The sequence below is a fragment of the Tursiops truncatus genome, chromosome 14 (genome assembly GCF_011762595.2).
Source record: "Tursiops truncatus isolate mTurTru1 chromosome 14, mTurTru1.mat.Y, whole genome shotgun sequence".
NCBI classification, from domain to species: Eukaryota; Metazoa; Chordata; class Mammalia; order Artiodactyla; family Delphinidae; genus Tursiops; species Tursiops truncatus.
Genome location: NC_047047.1, coordinates 37,086,201 through 37,107,980, shown reverse-complemented (window position 1 = coordinate 37,107,980; position 21,780 = coordinate 37,086,201). Strand labels below are relative to the sequence as shown.

The 21,780-nt window shown below is 46.8% G+C and overlaps 1 protein-coding gene across 2 annotated transcripts in view; it reads left to right on the top strand.

Moving 5' to 3' along the window:
- Positions 1 to 21,780, top strand: part of B3GNT2 (UDP-GlcNAc:betaGal beta-1,3-N-acetylglucosaminyltransferase 2) — an 84,178-nt gene that overhangs the window by 44,305 nt on the left and 18,093 nt on the right. The window contains exon 1 of one of the 2 annotated variants that reach the window (XM_019942552.3): positions 9,227 to 9,367. The exons of the other annotated variant lie outside the window; for it this stretch is intronic. The gene's annotated coding sequence lies outside the window, so the exon portion shown is untranslated. Of the gene's footprint in view, positions 1 to 9,226; positions 9,368 to 21,780 lie in introns of those variants that run through there. 2 annotated transcript variants of the gene reach the window in all.

Sequence of the window (21,780 nt, the reverse complement as noted above, 5' to 3'; positions counted from 1 at the left end):
CTCCCCAATAAACTTCCTACACGCAGGGCCAGGGAAACCCTACCTGTAACACCCCCTTTGTCCTGGCTGGTAGCACTGTGTTTTGGGGTCCATACCTTCTTCATGTGAAGATTCAGGAGTAAACCTTAATTAGTCTAAACTAGTCAAGGTGGTTCCATTGACTTAGCCAGTGATTGGCTTAGGAAGGGTCATGTGACTCCATCCCAGCAAATGTGTTGCAAAGGGGAATCTCATAGGAAAATTTTCCTGAATCATAAAAAGAGACAAGGGGAAGAAGAGACCCTTTTCTATCTGAATGAGATGCTTTTAGAAAGGAACAGAGCTGGGAAGAAGGTAGAGCCAAGAGAACAGCAGAGAAATCAAACTGAAGCAGAAGCCACCCTGCTTATGATCTTTTTGTCATCTGCGATAAATCCCCTTTGACATCACACTAGGGATTTGTCACACAAGGACTTGATGATGGAGTTGGCTCTACAATCTGTGAGTTTTGTTCCGGTTCCAACTGCCCATTCCATTTTCCCACCTTTTGGGGGCCTCTGCTTTTTGAAATGTTTGTCAGGATTCTTTCTCTTGGAAGTTTCTTGATGACCCAAACTCTCTTTTTTCTGACTTCTGATGATCATTAATTTGACTTTTGTTGATCAATTAAACTCTGTTTCCTTCTTCTATGGCATTATGGGCATGGAGTTTATAGAGTTAATGTTATGCAATAATGTGCATGTGCAGCTGGGGGTGGAGGGAGGGTGACTTCTAAAGGAGGCTGATTCTAGAAAACCACGTTCTGGGATGGCTTTAGATGAGAAAAGAAGGAAATGGTGACGGAAAGGTTTTCAAATTGTAGAGGAATAAGGGCTTGAACCTAATGTTTGGCCCAGAATAGGGTATTCATTTTTAGAAAAGTGCATCCTCTCCGTAGTTTATTTTGACAAGTCAGTTCATAGCTTCCCCAGAGTTTGGTGCTGGAGAAATTGCCCAGCACCGTAGTGGGACTGATGGTGGGGAGCCCTCTTCTTTCTCTCACTTGCCTGTACTCCCCTCTGCCTAAACACTGCTGCTGCCCTTTTTGTTTTGTTTTGCTAGTTGAGGTCTAATTTATAACCAATAAAATTCACAAATGCAAAGTGTTCAGTGTGATGAGTTTTGACAGTGGTATGCTCCCATGAAATCATCATTCCAGTCAACAGATGGAACATTTCTCTCATCTCAGAAAGTTCCTTCAAGCCTCTTTCCAGTTAATTCTCTCCTCATCTCCAAGGCAACTAGTGTTCTGATTTCTACCACCATAGATTAGTTTTCATGTCTTCTTGAACGTCATATATATTCTTTGGTGTATGAATTCTTTCATTCAACATGAAAGATGTGGTTTTGAGATTCACCCACATTGTTACATGTAGCCTGCTTCCCTTTTAAGACTATCCATGGGGTCCATTGCTCTCAGATTTCTCTGTCATGTTTAAGGAGGAGGCCCTGCCCCTCCTGGTGGTGGTTTTACTGTGAGACAATTTGCCACATGAGCTTCATAAGTCACTGATTCCTAAAGACAAATCAGGTGGCTCCTTTCAGGGACAGCCAATTGATCTCTCCATTCTACATGGTGATAATGATTGATGATGTCTGAACTTTTTGGAGTGAAGACAGACAGTAATTTCTCCTATGGGCTCCCAGGACAAAGATTGATAATCCCCAGGATTCTATGCCAAGATACTACCTGAACTTCGTCCTGGTGAGGACTTGGTCTCACTGCCAAGACCAAGGGAGAAACAAACAGTTATTAAGTACAAAGTGTCTGCAGGCACTTGGTCATAAGTGACTTAATTTCCCTTCCTGGAAACGCTTTGAGAGAGGTGTTACTATACCCATGAGGACACACAGGGCTTGATCTGAAAGTAGGATTTGAACCTGGGTTTGTTGGCTTCCATACCATGATTTTTTACCAGCAGCAGCCCAAATTTAAGCTCCTATGTCCATTTAAGGTGGCACATGCATATCTCCAGGTGACAGGTACACCCATGACTGAATTGCTGCAGGGCTGGAGAGGACTCAGGGCTAGATGTATTTCCTTTCTCAATAACTCCCACTAGAGTTGGCAGGTGAGTTTTCATTTTCAGAAATGTTCTCTATTCTTCTTAGCCAGGCAACTTTGACTTTTGGTAAAGGCCAGCAGATCTTTGTTATGACCCTTGGAAATTACTGTTGTGTAACAATTGTGTTTACAACTGAGAGAGCTTCCAGACCCGGGGAAGCTTTACAAAGGATGATGCCAGCAAAGAGGCATTAAGTTCTCTAATAGGCTTATGCCCTGATAATCGTATTAATGGCACTGTCTCATGCTTGATGCTGCAATTATGGGCCTCTCCTCTTGAATGTAATTTTGGAGTTTGATAATAATTGAGAATATGATTTTGCATTTCTCTTTAACAAGAGTTCCATTCCCTAAACAACATGATGCCCTTAATAGAGATGACTCTTGTGCCCCTTCAAATTGCTGACCTTATACATCACTACAATGGCATGAACAAGCTAGACTTTACTCACCTGGGAATTCTGAGTTTTTCCTGCATCAGGACTCTGTGGGCTATGGAACAAATCCCCTGGGAATCATGACATTGGTTTCTAGCATCTGCATCTGATAATGAGGTTTTATGTTTTTCTGCTGTTGCAAAGTCAAAGTAACCTTGGGAGAAAGGGTCTGCTTTAGGAGTCAGGTGATTTTTAACATGTGACTTAATTGTCAACATTTAAGATATTATCTCTAGTTTCAGGTGTTTGGCCTCCAGAAAACTACTTTTGGGGCCTTCTTTTTCTCAGTTGTAAGTTCCAAGGGATTTGGACTAGAATTCTAAGAATTTCACCCTTTCCATCAGAAATTAATATTTTAGCTATTGAAAGAAGGTGGCTATTGTTTTCATGGCCCCAACTGGAACTGATTAACAGACTAGCCAATCACTGCTATCCTTTTGAAGAAACATTCGTCCACAGCATATATAAGATTTGGGGATTTTTGCTTCTGATGCTACCCATGTGCACTTGGCTCTGTGGCATGCTGGGATCTTTTCCAGGCCTGTGGTAAAGGGAGGAGGGAAGTCCAGGGCAGAGGCACCAACCAGGCCATGGGGGCTAGCCACTGAGGAGGAAGGCCCTCATTCTGAACAGTGTCCAGAGGGCTGCAGGAGTTGGCTTCAATATAACAAAGGAGGTGGAAGTCAGCTCTGGCATTGCAGGTCTTGGGCTCTCGGGGGGCAGCTCTGTGGGGCCTGTATCTGAATGGCAGGTTGCTGGGTGCTTCTGGACAATGAGGCAAAGGCAGTAAAAAGCAAAGGAGGCAGGTGTGGGAACTGGCTCAGGGCTTTTGTTCTATGGACATGCAGGTGCCCTAGGCTGACCAGGTGCCATGAGGCAGATGGCAGAAGGAGGGGCATCCAGGACTCCTTGCTCAAAAGCCCACAGTCTGGCTGGGCAAAAATACCAGGTGTGTGCTGGCACCAAACAGGGCACAGGAAACTTGCTGAAGATCAACCTCTGTTTCACCAGGAAATGGGTGGTGACATGAGAGACCCAAACATGAAAGGCCAGGGCAAAGCACATAGGATCCATTTGTGTAGCCCAGGCTGCCCAACCAGCTAGGTGGAGCACAGGTCTGTGACTGAGAGGGGAGCAAGGCTATAGGATTGACAACAGAAGCAGGGAAACCAAGACAAAACGCTTGACCTGGAAACTTTTCGTAGACCCATGTCAGACTGACATCTTTGCAGCCACAAAGGAATGGGCATATTTGCAAATATTCTCCTCAGGATAAGTGATCAGTCTGGGCCCCTTCCACCCCACCTTCTCCAGGAAGCCTCCCAGCCTTTTCCAACTCTGGCTAATTGTTCCCTTGTCTGAGCTCAGAGCTCTTATTGTCTGCACCTTACAATTTAGCACTTAATCAGACACAGCTGTGCATTCCTCTCTAATTGTTTTGTGTGTGTTTGTCCTGTCTCCGGGGCAAGATTACAGCTTCCTCTGGAGCAGGGACTCACAATCTTTTGGGAAGGGCTCCTGGGAGAGATGTGGGTGTATATGAGGGGCTTCTGAACAGGTAAATCACTCACATTCCTACAGTGCTTTGCAGATTAGAAAGTGTTTTTACTTAAGTTATCTCCTCTATTCCTTACAATTGCCCTGAGAGGGGTGTGTATTTTAGCGTCCTCATTTTACAGACAATGAAGCCGAGACAGAAGGGGTCAACAACCCACCTGAGGAAGACAGAAGGTATGTAGCAGAGGTGAGACAAGCCTGAGATTCCTGATTGACTGCCAATCAGCCAGTGCCCCGTAGGGGTTCATTTGGTGGACAAAAAAGCCCCCGGTGGAAAAGAGGGAGAGGAGGAAGGGAGGCCTCCACATGCCTTTCTCCCTGATGGGAATCTTGGGGAGGAGAAGTTAGTCAGGGGGATGTGGCCCTGGCTTGCAGAGCTCCTGGGTCAGGCTTCATAGAGACAACTGGGGCAAAACCGACTGGGCCACTTGTTTCTGCTTTCAGTGTCATTCCCTCACGCATCCTCTATCCTGCCATCAGCCCACAGTGCCCACCCCTTACTGGGAGTTCCTATCTTCTGAACTCCTGGTCACTCCCTCTTCCTCACTCTCTTAAGACTTTAGCTCCTGGCGCCGTGGCCTTCACACCATGACCCTGACCCCAATTCTTGCCCACATGCTCCTGGATGGCTTCACTAACCACACAGATGACCCACCCAGTACCCTGCCTCTCAGTCTCTTGACCTTACATTCTCCAGTGACTTTCTCCTCTACTCTCCCCCATCACAACCTGGCTTTGTCATTGTCCTAAATTTCTCCACCTCCTGAACCACAAACTTAAGCATCCAAAATCTCTGACTCAACCCCCTCTCCTTCCAGCATGACTGAGCTTTGACCCCTTTGACCCTTCCAGCCCACCGACTTCTGTCCTTTCTCTCTGATCATGCATCATATCAACCCCACTTTTGCCGAGGTTCTCAATTCCTTGGCAAAAGGAATTTGCTCCTCTGCCCAGCAATTCCTTCATCTGAGCCTGGACCAGAGCAGAGACAGCTAAGCTCTGCTGGAGGAAATCACAGAGGAGGACCAAAGGGCACCTTACAAGTGCAAGCCACCAACCTTAGGAGGGTTGCCATGCTGCCTTGCCATCCTGCCGTACCTCTGGTCATCTCAACCTTCTCACCTTCTGCAATGACTGTGTCAAACGTTCTCCATTCTCTTCAAATCCCTCATCTCTCTTGCCCTACTCCCAGTCTCCTCCCCAGAGTAAGAGGAAGGCATCAGGTGGAGGGATTCAACGTCCCATACCAAACCTGCCTGGTTCAGTTGACCTCCAACTGCGCCCTGGCTGTTATAATAGAGGAGGTGGCCTCCTGCATGAGGTCAGCCTTTCCACCCAGATTCTGGTTCCATCCTCTCCCATGGTCACAGGAACCACGTTTATTGTCCATTATCCTTCCCCTGCTGTACCTTTCTCTTCCTCTTCTCTATAAGGTCTTCCCCATCGGCATTTAAACCCATTCAATTTATTCCACCCTAAAATTAATAAATATAAACTAAGATAAACCCACTGGTGACAAAACATTCTTTTCCAGCTATTTCTATCTCTGACCCTTCACAGTCAACCCTTTCAAGATTTGCCTGTAGTCAGTACCTTTCTCCATTTCTCCACTTCTCACGCACTTTTCAATCCACTCCAGTTTATCTTTCATCCCTTCACTCCACCCTTGGGTCTCTCCGCCATTTTGAGTGTTGTTGGCTACTGCCTCTTTACAACATATCCTTTCCCTGGCTCCATGACCCCACTTCCCAAACTCCTAGGTTTTGTTTTTTTCCTGCCTTTCTGGCTGCTCCTTCACCTCTGCCAGATAGTTTGCCTCTGGCCAGCCTTTAGATAAGGGCTCATCAGGCTCAGTCCTAGGCCCTCTTCTGATAGAACTCTATACTCTCCTAGGACACCGTCTCACTCTCGGGACTTTATTGCTGCCTTTACACCAGCTACTTCATCCCCAGCCTCTCCACAGAGAACCAGACCCTACAGCCAAACATCTACTCAGCATCTCCACTTGGACATCTTACAGGCATCTCAAACCCACCTTGACCAAATGTGAACCTTGGCAAGGTTTTCTCAATCCTCTTTCCCTGAGGGTCCCCCAACTCAGAAAACGGCACCACCATCCATCTGGTTGAAGAAGCAGAGACCTGGGACTTCTCCTTGATTCCTCCCTAGCCAAACAATCACCAGGTCTTGTTGGTATCTACTTCTCTCCATTTGCTCAACTGCTTAGACAAACAGCCCTTTCCCTTATATTACAGCAGCAGCTTCCTAACTGTCCCTCCACCCCCTCCTCCCCCTTCCCTATTCATTCTTCACATTGCAATCAGGGTGATCTTACTGAAAATGGTACAGTACACCCTGGATGATCTAGTCTCTGCCTACCTCTCCAACATCCTCCTCAACCACACCCCCCTTCGTAGTGTGAACCTGCCAGGAACTCTTTTCCACTCGCCTCTCCTCTTTGCCTGAGTAAATCCTGCTCACCCTTCAGAGCTCAATGTCACCTCCCCTTGGACTCCCCAGACAAATGGTCCCTCTACCTTGCACTCCCTTTGGCCAATATCACAACTGTAATTATACAATTGATAGTGCATTTAATTGCTAAGTTCCTTTCTCTCCAGCTAAACTGTGAGCTCCAAGAGGGAAGAGTGTGTCTGCTACACACTCTTCACCACTTCAGTGCCTAGCCCTGTGCCATGCACCTAGTAGGTGGTCAACACATATTTGTTAAATAAATGAACAGTTCATCTTTACCTACTCATGATGGACCAAGAGCAGAGACTGCAGCCAAATGTGCATTTAGCATGGAGTAATTTAGCGGAATAGTGGAATTCAGCATTGAGTAATTCCCCCAAAGACACAGTGTAACATTTACAGATACACTCCCAGCTGCATTAATTAATGGCACTATGAAGAGAATGCCCTTATTTTTTAATTTCAGGGCCTGGGCAGCTTTTGGCAGCTGCAGAGGATACAGCTTAATTTCCTTGTTGGTTGCCAGCTGACATTGTAGCAGTTCCTTTACTAAAACCCCTTGGCTGGCAGTCCGTGAAAGTATGTCTGTGGCTAGTGCGAGTGCATTTAAAGGGAAGGCATATGTGTAGAAACAATATACTGATCTGATGGCAGAAAAAAATCTTCAGATGTCAGTCTTGTCCCCTCACAGCGTTTAAAGATCAGAAGAGCTGCCAGAGATATTTTTATTTAAACCAAGGAACACGGACTCAGGATTAATTATTTTGACACAGAATGAAAGACTCAGGCTTCATTTGTTTATTAATTTATACACTCTGAAGAGTTCTTAAAAGAATTTCTAATATCTTTATTTCTTTAAATCTGTTTCATTAGTTTTCTAAATTATGAGAGTTAATATAACTGGAAAAAAACCTCAAAGTCAATAAGGGTATAAAACTCATCTCCCCTCCTTCTGAAACCCCAATCCCACATCTGGGGTAATGGTGGTTAACAGCCTGTCTGTATCTTCCAGATGTTTTTCTATGAGTACACAAAAATCTGACTGTTTGGACTTTACATCCCAGTCTTAGGAGAATCATGTGATCAACATAAAAGCAAAAAGGACTGAAGGCTGCAAATCAAAACTTTCCCAGATCTGACTCAGAATTCGTTTCTAGAGGACCGCACCCACGTGGCTCAGTGCATCCAGCAGTGCATCCACCTGCTCTTCCTTTTCGCTGAGTTTGGATTAAGTGCCCATAGTTGAGTAGGCTGAGCTCAAAGGTGCCTGAAATGACTACTTTAGCAATTCCTTCTCTTTCAACTAATTCCGCCTCAGAAAGCCTTCTGAAAAATGCAAATAATTGAGGGTGTGGTGTTCTTAATTCCTTAGTCTGATTATCTAAAGGGGCTTGCTTTCTTCGTGTAGAGATAAATACCAAGAGACGGGGGAGCTTTCAAGTGCGCCTCTGGCCAGGCTTACCTCCTGGCGGAGCGCAAGGGAAACGAGCTGACTGCACTGCACTGGGCCTTTCAGGCCAGGGCAACCTCTCCATCCGGTCGTGCGAGGCTTACCTGGGGCCCTCAAAGCTGTGTCAACAGCAACTTGGACTCACCTAAGAATGCAGTGCTCTGGCGAGCCGGCGGGGGCGCTGGGATAGGAGGGTGCGTCGTGGTCCCCGGAATTCCCGCGGCTGGGTGTGGTTAGCGCCAAGCCCCCATCCTGCGGTGGGAATGTATGTCACAGTTCAGCCATTAAGGCTGCACCTAGGTATCCGCCCTGTCCCTTGGGCCGCGGCGCGGGTTCGAGGCCGAGCGTCTGGGCATCTTGCGTTTCTGGCTTCCCGAGACTCGCCTGGAACCTCGAGGAAACCCTCTACAGGACACCACAATGAGAACTAAAACCTCTCTCCCCATGTTCTGGGAGGCTTCATAAAACCGAAGATGGCGTGGCAGTGTCAAGTAGGTGTCATTTGGGCACCTAAGAGGTGGCGGCAGCTACTGGATGGGCAGAGAGCAATGGTCAAGTCCCATTTTGGCTCCGGTTCCCCGTAGCTACCCCCATCTTCCATGGTGAAACCCTGGGTTTTGCGGAGACACATCTGCCCAAGCACTTGGCGGCCGGGGTTCGGTCTAGGACCCGTCACAAACTGACTCCGGCCAGAAGACGCCACTGGAGTCCTCACCAGGCCATGTGCTTAGTTTCCCAACATCAGATGTACTGCAGGAGGGGCGACAAGAGGGATTAAGGTTAGACTGGAGTTGGAAAATAGTTCTTTTGAACTTCAAGCCGCCCTTTTCCCCCGACGGTCTAGTTCTCGGGGTTCCCTTCCCCCAGTTTAAGCCTTTGCTTTCCAGGTGAGGGCCCGGAGGGTCCCCGGATGCCAAGAGGAGCACCAGCCTGCGCCGGTCCCGCGCGTCCACCGCCCGACAAACTGGAGCCGTGCTTGCCCCGAACTTGGGGCGCGAGGCGGCGGGCCGGGCGGGGCGGTGACGTAAGGGGCGGTGCCGGGCCTGATTGGCCCGTGGGGCGGGGGCGGGACCGGGCCGGGGCCGGGGAGCCCTGAGGCGGCGACGGCGGCGCCGGGAGCCGGAGCCGGAGCCGGGAGTGAGGCGCAGCGGCTGAGGCGGCAACAAGTGCCGGAGCTGAGCCGAGCCGGGGCCAAGCCGAGGCGGAGCCGTCCTGCCGCAGACACCACCCGGCCGCCCATCGCGGGCGCAACGCATGGAGCGAGAGCGGCGGCGGTCGCCGGGCTGAGCCGCGCGGAGCGGCCGGGACGTGGATGCAGCCGCGATCTCCCGCCCCCGCCCCGCTGAGCAGGAGCTGCTCCCGGACAAGGTAGGGCCGGGCGGGTGTGCACTCCCGCCGCCTCCCTCCTCCCCAGGCAGGCTCTGCGCCCTCTTACCTCTCTGGTCCCCGGCTCCCCCTCCACTGGCCCATCCTCTTTCCCTCCACAGCCCCGTTCCTCGCCGGTTCCGGCTTCGTACTGGCGCCCCAGAGCAGGAAACAGTCTCTAGGTGGCTCTTGCGGCGTTTAGGCGTCCCGGTCCTCCCCCTCGGCCCCCCCGCCACCTTCCTTACCCTAGAGGAAGAGGATAACGCAACCCGCGGCAGCCTGTCTTTTGAGCTTCCTGCCCCACTCCACATTCCCCCCCCCGGGACCCGGGAACTGGGAACATCTCCGCCTCCCCGCTGCACCCCAACTTCCGGGGGAGCGCGCGTCGGGGTGATGCAGGCGTTGGGAAGGGGCGTCTGAGGCCTGGCGTCCTCATCTGGGTTGCACAGACGTTTTGGGGAGGGGGCCCTGCTGGATTTCGCGTTACACCCCCGCACCCCACCCTCGCACTGCGCTGCCTGCCGTGCCGCATGGGGAGATCAGGTGTTCTGTGAGCTACAGGGCCGCCAGCAGTCGCTCCCCAGCCCCATCCGCCTGCCAATGCCACCTCAGGGTCCCTAAAGGCTGGTTTCTGTGAAACTTAGAAAGAACCTTTTGCTTTGACCTCTACAAAAATATTCCACACCGCCCGCGTTGAATGATTAACCCGGCTACTTGACCGAAACCTGGGGAGGGGGAAGGGTGGGTGCTGCGGGAGCGTGCCTAGCCGGCCTCTGCGAAACACCTGGAGTGGAGGGTTGACGTGGGGGGCTGCTCGGGGCGGACTCCTCTAGGGCTGCGGGCGCGGGTCCTGACGGCTGCCCCGGGACGGCAGGCGGACCCTTCTGGAGGCAATAAAACTAAGTCACCTTAATTTCTAGGCCACAGTGCTTTCCACTCAGGGCTGGGGAGCCGCAGAACCTACTGGCTCCCCATCAAGTGGGGAGGAGCAGCCGAGATACTCCCCACAAGTGTCAGAGCGTGAAAGCTCATCTCTGAAAATAATATATACGTTTTAAACCTGATTTGTTGAGGAGGCTCCCTCTCCTTCTTAAAACGTAGGGGTGGTATGTTTGTCTTTTCTCTCCTGCCCCCCATGGCCTCCTGAACTTCCTCAACTTCGTAGAACGGTAGTTTGGAACAATTATACCATATTCTCTTGCCGCTCCCCTGTTGGAGCCTTGCTGTAGATTTCAGATTGCAAAGCCAGTTGGTGAATATGGGCTTCTACTTGTTAAAACAGATCCTTCCAGTGTAATTTTGCTCCGGGGAGGTAATGGGTTGGTTAAAGAGGTGGCCGACAGGGCCAAGAATGGGACTAGGAAGGCGGGGACCCAGCCCAATCCTAGGGCTCTCAACCCAAGCCATTGCGTGGTCTCCCCCAGGTGTTATCTGACAGCTGCCCCAGAAGGAGGATAGGGCTGGGCGGTCCCTTCTTCCCACTGCCCTAGTTCCCTCTTCTGTTTCTTTATTTAAAATTTTTATTTATACTTTTGGCTGCGTTGGGTTTTTGTTGGGGTGCGCCGGCTTCACATTGAGGTGACTTCTCTTCTTTCGGAGCACGAGCTCTAGGCTCGCAGGCTCAGTAGTTGTGGCACGTGCGCTCCGCAGCTGTGGCTTGCGGGCTCTAGAGCGCAGGCTCAGTAGTTGTGGCGCAGGGGCTTAGTTGCTTTGCGGCATGTGGGATCCTTCCGGACCAGGGTTCGAACCCAGGTTCCCCTCACTGGCAGGTGGATTCCCAACCACTGCGCCACCAGGGAAGTCCTTTCTGTTTCTTTTAAATAGAGGTTATTAAGACTGGTGGAATTTGGGAGAATGTTACACAGAGTCCCTGTGCTCTTAAACCAGATTGGATTTTAAGACCAGGGAAGTTAGGGAGCCCTATACTTGAGTAAACCTTTTCCTACTGCCAGGCCTTTACAAATGTCTTTATCTTTAGATCTGCCATTAGGAAGTACTTTTTCAGTTTGGGATACTGCTTTTTCCCTTGGGAATCTTCCTGCAATAGGGGCTCACTGCTCTTCATTTAGTTTTTGTGCAGATGGCATGTGTATGATGCAGGCCTAATTCTCCGTAAGAGTTCTGAGTTCCCACCTTCACTGTTCACTGGTCTTGATTCCGCCACATACTGTTCCGTGACCTTGGACAAGTTGTTTATCATCCCTGCCTCATTTTCCATGTCTGGTTTTGGGATGGTAGTGTCTGGTCTACAGGATTGTTTTTGAGGACAAATAGGATAATGTTTGCCAAACTCCTAGCTGTGCATCATGGGGGGTGGGGTTTAAGAAGTGCTTAATAAGTGATGGTTATTGTGTAATCAATATAGAAGTTCCTCCAGGCACCAACTTCCCCTTACCAACAACAGTAACCATTTAGATTTGTTGGAGACTGAAATCAGCCAAATTTGGCAGATGGCAGATAGTTTTTAAAATCCAGGGAATGAGGTAATCTTTTGAGGAAAATAAACATAATATGCTTGTAAAAATTATGATTTGGTTTTTTTTCCTGGGTTTCCTGGATGGAGAGTTGAGTATATATAGGTGGCTTATAATTTTGAAAATTTCCTTGTTTTAAAAAAAACCCACAATTTAGATTTCTCTAATTCTAAGATACTAAAGGTTTGCTAAAAATAGGAAAGTGGAACTGATAATTCGTGGTGGATTTTTCACTGTACAGTTTGCCCAGATGCATGGCTTAAAAAAAAAAAAAGTTACATTAGGAAATGAATGAGAACCCAAAAAAGTTAAAATCGTTTTGCTTTACCCAGTGCATTGTTGGTATAAAGCTAAGATGTTCTGGATACAAATGTGTGGGGCTTTTTCAGCTGATGCAGGGATAAGTGAATCCTTTGTTTCTCAAACTTTGAAACTGTAGGAGAGGAAAACTTTTCTCTTTTTCCCCTCCAAGTTCTTTGGCTGATCTAATAATTAAGTTGACATAAGACAGATTAATTGGAGAAAAACAAATTTCATATGTACAAGGATAAAAATATATGACTCAAAGAAGTGACCAAAGCAGGCAGCTTTCGTACCTTTTAAAGAGACAAGGAAACAAATACATTTGTGAAGAATTGACAAAACAAAGGGGTTTGGGTTTAGGGTGACTGATGAGTGAAGAAGTAACAAGGTTTGTGCAGGCTTCTCAGCCCTGAATTCCCTATCTCTGGTGATAAGAATGCCTTCTACCCTCCTGGTGCAGGGGAGGGTACCTTCCTACGGAAGATTTATCTCCTGTTTTCAGGGGGACAAAGGGGAATCAGAATGTCCTTACACTGGCTGTTTTCTCAAGTAACTTTAATTCAAAATAATCATTGTGTCAAAGTGACATATCTTGGGGTGGCATATTCTGCTCCCCTTTTAATGTTTTCTGACAATGCTGTTTTTTTTTGTTTTTGTTTTGTTTTGTTTTCCCCTCCAACCATAATTTAGGAATGCTGAACCAGGACTGTGAATGTACTTAAAACACACTGTTCTTAACATACCGGGTCAGTGCTTTTCATTCATTCTAGCTTGCTTAATAGCTACAATATTTGACTCAGGTTTTTTTTTTTTTTTGACAGTTTTATTGAGCAGTTTGTTAAGGACTTTAAAAATTAATAAATATAAATGGTTACTTTTATAAACATTGAAATTCTTGCATCTGGGATAATATTTGGTTATGTAATCTTGCACATGCCCCATAGTGGTGCATAAGTTATCAATACTGAAAAATTCTCATAAAGGCCTTTTGGTCTTATATGCAAATGCTCAGGAGAAACTAAAATCATTTCGGTCAATTGCCTGGCACTTTTTTGTTGTTGTTGTTGGGAGTAGGAGTTTATTAATTAATTTATTTATTTTTGCTGTGTTGGGTGTTCGTTTCTGTGCGAGGGCTATCTCCAGTTGTGGCAAGCGGGGGCCACTCTTCATCGCGGTGTGCGGGCCTTTCACTATCGCCTCTCGTTGCGGAGCACAGGCTCCAGACGCGCAGGCTCAGTAGTTGTGGCTCACGGGCCTAGTTGCTCCGCGGCATGTGGGATCCTCCCAGACCAGGGCTCGAACCCATGTCCCCTGCATTAGCAGGCAGACTCTCAACCACTGCGCCACCAGGGAAGCCCTGCCTGGCACTTTTGGTGTGTACAGAATGTTAAAACATGAATTAAACTGGGCTCTGAGTTTGAAGGTTGGATTTCTTGGCTTGCATACTCAAAAGCACCCAGTAAAGACCATACACCCAACAGGTGTGGATCCAGCTGTCCCTCCCCACTTCTCCAAAGGTGGTAAAACTGTAACTAGGTGCTTGCCAAATATGTCTCCAAATTGTGGATGAATAAATTCCTCTCTCAGGAGAGGCAATTACCGCTTGACTAAGAGGTATATGTATGTGTGGGGTGAGGCTTTGAGCGAATTGATGTAATGATTTCATCATCACCAGCTGATGATGAGGCTTTGCTAGTCTGAACAAAGCTTTGATGGGAAGAACTTTCTACTCGATGGAGAATTTGTTATTAGGGCATATGTGGCACAATCACCTTACTGCTGGGAAAAGTTATTTGAGTTTTCGGTTTGTTATAACTCTGCTTTGAGATTTTTACACTCACTGTGTTGCCTCTACTGTGAGATTTATGCACTTTGCCCACCAGTTTTGTCTTGCCTTTTCTTAGTTTTTGTAACAAAATTCAAACTTCCTTTGAGGGTCAACATTGTTGATAAAATTATAATGTATGTCTTGAAATAGTTTGTGTAGTTTTATTTAGGTACTTCCATAGGTAACTCTTAAGAATTTTTTTTTTTTTTCCCGGTACGCGGGCCTCTCACTGTTGTGGTCTCTCCCGTTGTGGAGCACAGGCTCTGGACATGCAGGCTCAGCGGCCATGGCTCACGGGCCCAGCCACTCCGCGGCATGTGGGATCTTCCCAGACCAGGGCACGAACCCGTGTCCCCTGCATCGGCAGGCGGACTCTCAACCACTGCGCCACCAGGGAAGCCCATTAAGAATTTTGTTACAAATTATTTTCTGTACATCTATGAACATTCCTTTAGAGCAAGGTTTAAAATTATTTTTATTCTGATGTGGCTACAGACAGGAAATTCCCAGTAGCAAGGAAATTGATACTTTCTACTTTTCATTCTGTGGCATTTAAAAATAAGCTTATTGTTCAGATGCCTTCACTCTGATGTGATTAGGGTGTACTTCACTTAATCAGAATGTTTTAAAAAAACTGATTATCTAAGAGAATCAATTCTAGAGTGTGGTCAGGTTCTGTCAAATAGTGGTATGATGGTTTAGTGGTTAAAGAACATGAACTTGGAGTCAATCAAATGAGGATTTTTTTTTAAAACTTGAGGCATAGCATACAGTAAAGTGTGTAAAGTGCACTAATATTAAGCGTGCAGCTCATGAATATGTGTCCAGCACCAGATCAAGAAGAAAACGTTTTCAGTACCTCAGAAGGTCCCTGTGCCCCTTTCCAGTCAGTCTCCAGCCCTTGAAGGGAACCATTATTCTGACTTGGTATATCATCTTAGATGTGCTGCATATCGTCATAGATTGGTTTTGCCTGTTCTTGAACTTCATGTAAGTGGCATTTCCAGAATCATAGAATGTGTAATCTTTTGTGAAACAGACCTGGATTTGAGTTCCATTTTGGCCACTTACTGTGTGACGGTGGCTACTGTGTGATAAATTACTCTAAGCCCGTTTCCTCATTAGTGAAATAGGGGAGATAATCTAGCTCAGATTTGCTAAGAAAATTAATTTGATCATGCACCTAAAATACCTAGCACTGTGCCTGACATACACACAGTGCCTTTGTCCCCCTTTTATTTCTTTAAAAAGATGGTAACTAAAGCAAATGTATCTTCTGTGTTTTAATATGCTATTTCACTATAAAAAGTTGTGTAGGTCTTTTATTGAAAGTTAGAAGCCAAATCTTTGTTGAGTCAACGCTTTGTTGATGTAGCATCAGCTTAAATAAGACATATTATTTGTTGATAGTTGATCCCCTGTTTTTGTTTTTTTTTTCGGTACACGGGCCTCTTACTGTTGTGGCCTCTTCCGTTGTGGAGCACAGGCTCCAGATGCGAAGGCTCAGCAGCCATGGCTCACGGGCTCAGCCGCTCCGCGGCATGTGGAATCTTCCCGGACCAGGGCACGAACCCGTGTCCCCTACATCGGCAGGCGGACTCTCAACCACTGTGCCACCAGGGAAGCCCGATCCCCTATTATTTTTAATTGACATTTCCTCTGTAAGTCATAAAATGACAGTCATTGAAATGTTCCATTTAGAGCTGATTGGTCACCTGTGTGATGTGAGCTAAGGTGCAGTGATGACAGCTAGTTTACACGTGTTTATGAAAACCATGGAAGAGTTTAATTTAGATAAGCGGCATCAGTAAGTGCCCAGGATGCCCAGAACAATGTTTTACTACTTTATGTTTTGTAAAATAATTATTTCAGAAGTGAAAACACAGGGTCAGTTGTTAATTGCATGCTTCATACAACCCATTTAAAATATTTTCAGTTTTTACAGTCTTCCTCTGTAACTGGTATTGTATATTCAGTGGTCTCATGTCTCCAGTGTATGTGGTTTTTGTTTTCATTTTTTTTAATACTTTTTATTTTTGGAAGCATTTTTTTTTTTTTTTTTTACGGTATGTGGACCTCTCACTGTTGTGGCCTCTCCCGTTGCGGAGCACAGGCTCCGGACGCGCAGGCTCAGCGGCCATGGGTCACAGGCCCAGCCGCTCCGCGGCATGTGGGGTCTTCCTGGACCGGGGCACGAACCCGTGTCCCCTGCATTGGCAGGAGGACTCTCAACCACTGCACCACCAGGGAAGCCCTTTGGAACCATTTTTTAAATGTAACTTGATGTTACTATGGCATTCTTTCTAAGAGATTTTTTTCTTATGTTTATTTAGGGAAAAATCAAGATAAAGTAAAAGAAAATAAAGTTAATTCCATCTCTTAATACTGTAATTACTGTTAACTGGGTTGAGATCCTTCTAGGTGCTTTTGTGCACATCTGTATACTTCTAGAATGAGACTAGGAAAAACATGTTGCCAACGCTTTGGGCAAATGTAAAGCAAATTGTACGGGCCTTCCTAGAGATACCTGGCTGAGAGGACAGAAGACTTTGAAGGTCTGGGTTCAGATCCATCCCCACATCCCTACTTGTGACTGTACCATGGAGTCCCCAGGGGCTCCATCAGAGGGACCCCTGTCCTCCAGATTACAGTAGCCAAGCAGGAAAACCTGTCCTTGGACAACTCCGCCCACCCCTCCACCCCCCAAGACCTCAAAAAGATATGTAACAAAACGGCCAATTTGTTCATTTAGCCAGCATGCGTTGATTGAGCGCTTAGTGGAAGCCTTGCACTGTGCTTGGCCCCTTGTGTATTCCTAGATGAGTCAGGCACAGTTCTTGCTGTCAAGGAGTTAGCAATCTGGTGGGAACTCTAACCAGGAACTGATGAAACAGTGGTCTGGTAGAGGTCCAAGAAGAGTGCAGTGTTGGGGTCAGCTAGGAAAGGCTCCTGAGGAAGTTGTGTTTGGGCTTAGCCCTGATGGATGAATAAATAACTTAGGGGTAGAGAAAGGAGGGCAGAGGCAATTGCGGATTGCAGGCTTGTAGCGATGTGTCAGGGGAACAGCAGGTGATCCTGTGGGTTTGGAGGGCATGCTGCTTAGGGAGGGGTAATAGGGCACAGAGCAGCCTTGATGACCATGTGAAGAAGTGACACTTGATAGTTACGGAGGTGATGGGGAGCCATGGAAAGTTCTTGTGGAGAGGATGTGGTGACATATCATGGTCAGGCTTGTGTTGAGGAGGATGACTTGAGCCAGAGAGGTGGACGTGAGGTAGGTGTAATCATGGCTCCAGGTCATTTTACGGCCTCCTAACGGGGCTTTCTGCTTCCTATTTGCCCCACAGCAGTCTATTCTCAGAAGGAAGCTGGGGGGATATTTAAAAACTGAAATTGCTTTACATACTTTTCTACTTAGAATCCTCCACTGGCCCCTAGTCTCCCTCATGGTAAAGCCAAAGTTCTCTGTCACCTGTCAGGCCCTTGGCTCAGTTCACTGGCTCTCCTGCCTCGCCCCTAGCTCAAGTCTCTGCAGCCACATGGCCTTTGACCTTATCCAGCCTTTGGCCTTTACACTGGCTGTTCTCTCTTCCTGGAATTGTCTTGCCCCTTTCCCTCCACCTTCCTTCTGAGAAGAGAGGCTTTCTCTGACTGTCCCCATCCTTATCCCCTGTACTGTGCTTTATATTTCGTCTAAGCCCTTATCAACCTTATGATAATTGACCATATAACTTCTTTATTTGTGGTCTGTTTGAAACATTGCTTGGTTTAAGTAGGTGCTTGATATTTGTTGAATTAGGTCACTTCATCAGTCTTGCTGGGGGAAAACTGAGGGCCCAAACCAGGTCAAGGACGGTACAGGATTAAAATGGAATCTTAAAAAAAAAAAAAATGGTTCTGAAGAACCTAGGGGCAGTACAGGAATAAAAATGCAGATGTAGAGAATGGACTTGAGGACACGGGGAGTGGGAAGGGTAAGCTGGGACAAAGAGAGTGGCATGGATATATATACACTACCAAACGTAAAATAGATAGGTAGTGGGAAGCAGCCGCATAGCAGAGGGAGATTAGCTGGGTGCTTTGTGACCACCTAGAGGCGTGGGATAGGGAGGGTGGGAGGGAGGGAGATGCAAGAGGGAGGAGATTGAGGATATATGTATATGTATAGCTGATTCACTTTGTTATACAGCAGAAACTAACACACCATTGTAAAGCAATTATACTCCAATAAAGATGTTAAAAAAAATAAAGAGGATGTGGTACATAAAAAAATAAAGTGTATGTGTGCCTGTGGGTGTTATTTATTTGAAAGGGAGTGAGAGAGAAAAAGATAGTGGATGGGATGAGATTTGGAAACCAATCCAGGGAGGTGTGAAGTAAATGAGCTACAGATAGGGGTACGTTGGGACATTTCATAACCTTGGGACTCGAAGGCTGTAGTGGTGTGGAAGGAGGGTCCAGAGGACAGGAGTGTAGGGTGAAGGAAGACCCACCATAGGCTTGAACCCAGAACTGTGGAGAGTGCCCATTTTGGGGGATGGGGCCAGGAGCAAAGGCTGCCAAGATGCAAGAGAACCAGTAGAGAATTGGGGTTAGGGGATGGATGGTCTTGAACTTGGGGTGGGGGTAGGGATGGTGGCCAGCAGTGTTAGGTGCTCTGGGAAGTCAGCAGAGGCAGCGGACTGTGAAGATTCTAGAGGGGTGAAGGGGATTGGGAAGGTCAAGGCACAACAAAGGGCCGTAACAAGACATGGAACCTTTTCAGGAAGTTGTCGGATAGGGAAAGAGCAGCCTGTGCCTGGAGCTACTGGAGAGGGAGAGCTTTGAGGTGGACGATGACATTGATACAGGACCCCAGGGGAGCAGCAGCAAGGACTGTCCCAGGGGACAGTAATCTTGTGGGGGCTGGGGATTGACTTACTGAAAAGGGAGCCTGGTCCATGTGGAGAACTTGAAGTAGATTTTGGTCCCTGAGCTGACATTAAATATCTTTGTAACCATGGCAACCCACTTAGCTTGTTCCCTCCTCATCCCCACCCCCTGCATAATAGGAAAAAACCTGCACAGCCAGGCTCATATGTTGATTGTTTGAATCCACTGCAGTCATGAATATGGACCATATTTATGGTCCATGGACCATTAACTTGCTAAGGCTTATAATTTGTGCTTTAGAATTCTGTTGTTGTTTATTTTCTTTGAAAAGCACTTAACATCCAAGTGCTTCTTGAAGTGTTTCTTGTTTTTTTGAGTCCTGATCAGGGAGTAACACAGTTGTTTAAAAAAAACAAAAACCAACTTCAAGTCTGGGTATAGATTGTTCAGTGAAAAGCCTGGTGATGTTTTCAGAATCAAATCTATTTGTCTTAACAGTGAAAGGGTCAAAGTGGGTTTGTTACAAATACCATCCTCTATAAACATTTAACCTTTGGGACTCATGACATGTATTTTACATTTATTATTTTATGGCTAAATTTAATGCTTGTTTATAAGGAACTTATGTAGCTTTTATTCTTTAAGTAAATGAAATGCAACCCTTTTATTTTTCTTCTCCCTTCACCACAAAAGGAATTATTTCCTTCAGATGAACTTAAAATATCTCTCATGAATACTCCTATTTTTAACTGTTTCTCTCTTTTGAATTTTTTTTCCTCAAGGTTCTGATGGATCCTCGTTAGAAAAAAAAGCCTCTTTATAATGGAAATTTTTAAACAAGTGCAGATAACAGAGAGTGATATAATGAAGCCTCAGGCAGCCATCTCTGGTTTCAGCATGATGGCCTCTCTCTTTTTTTTTTTTTTTTTTTTTGTCCCTGCCCCACACGTGACTAAGATGCTATGTGAGCACCACCCAGAGTGGGAGGGCAAGCTCATGCTGGACCTCCAGGTGTGGGTGTGGGAGTCATCAGTGTAGAGGTGACAGAAGTTCTGGGAGTGATTGGACCCCCCGAGGGAGGAAGGAGTGGGCACAGCCTGCAAATGACAGAGACACAGATTGCTGTGGTCCCCGATATTTCCAAGGAGGTGATAATCTATGATATATGAAGGTGACATTCACAGAGACACTTAAAATTAGGTGATTTAAGAAAACAAATTTAGGGTTACCAGGGGGTAAGGGGGAGGAGGGATAAATTGGGAGATTGGGATTGACATATGCACACTACTATATATAAAATAGATAACAAATAAGGACCTACCATATAGCACAGGGAACTCTACTCAGTACTCTGTAATGGCCTATATGGGAAAAGAATCTAAAAAAAGAGCGGATATATGTATACGTATAATTGATTCTCTTTGCTGTACACCTGAAACGTAACACAACATTGTAAATCAACTATACTCCGATAAAAAATTTTAAAAGTAAATAAAATTAGGTGATTTAAACTGCTTGGTAAAAGAGGCCCAATTTCTAAGTTACTCAGCAGTGTGCTCATATATTGAGCAAACAACATGTTCTCTTTTATTTTGACAACATAAATTTTTCTTGGCAGGTGGCCAGAGAAAGCGATGTTACTATTTCATCCCTTCTTTAAATATGTAGACATAAGTCTTGGTTGAACAGCTTCCCCTTTAATAGAACATTTGGACAAAAAGCCAAAAGGTCACTGTTTTGAGGATGTATATTTTAAATCCATGTGATTAATTTTGATATTAAAAAAAATCTAAGAATAGTCCTCAAGCACCCATCGGTAACTTGGTGAAATTTAACAACATTTGAGAAAGGGAGAAGGGGCAGGAAAGGAATCTGGGAGATGGAGGCTGGGAGAGAGGGGAGCCACTCTGCTTGTTTGGTACCCTGTCCTAAAGTTGCCACCCCAGGGTCACTTGTCACTAGAGAGGTTGTCTTCTGGGAGGAGGATGGCCTCTGACTCTGAAGAAGAGGTGGTCTCCCAGGGGCACGTATTTTCATTGGATACTCTGTGTGTGAAGAGCAGAGCCTGGCACTCAGCAGTTGGGGTGCTTTCACCTCACAGTTACAGCCTGTGGGCTGGGGAGCCTCTTGGTCCTGCCTCCCTCCAGGGTGAGGAGAGTGGATCTTAGCTCACCTGGAACTGTTCAGGCTGGGAAGCATTGCTGGGGGTAGGGAGGTTCTGGGTAACTAGCTCTTGGCAGTCCTTTTGAGGGGCTTCAGTTTGGGGAGTCCCAGCTGCTAGGAGGAGAGGATTAGATACAGTGCACTAGGGGAACCAAGGGTGTCCTTATGGAGAAGGCAGTGGGATTTGAACCTGTACCTTAAAGCGTGGGGGCAGGATTGAGAAGCAAGAGAATGGATGTCTCAGGCTGGGAGAGCCAGCATGAGCGATGGTGTGAGTGAGGACAGCAGTTGTTCTTAAGGGCTGTTGGGTCCCAGGAGGGGGTTTTGAGGGTGGCATACTTGGATCTAGGATGGGGTCTTTGTGAGAGCACTTAATGAGGACAGGGTGCCAAGTGCTCCTCCATCCCAGCTGTGCCATCCATGCAGCCCTCTGCCTGTCTTCAAGTTTGGCAGCAGCTGAGATGGACTTGCAGGCCGGGAGCTGCCCATTTGGGTTCCCAGTTCCTGCCCCCTCCCTCCACTCTCCATCTTGGGAACCTCAGACAAGTTTCTGGAAGCAGTTCACTTATCTGTAAAATGAGGATACCTCAGTAACCACTGTGTATGCCCTTGGACCTTTGGCACAATTCCTGGCACATGGACAAATGTTACCGAGTTCAAGCTTGGACAGCTCACTGCATTACAGGCCAGTAAATCGAGAGATGAATTGTTGGCAAGGAGTAGGGGCTATATTCGGAAAGCCAGCAGACTGAGAAGATGGTGGACTGGAGTCCAAA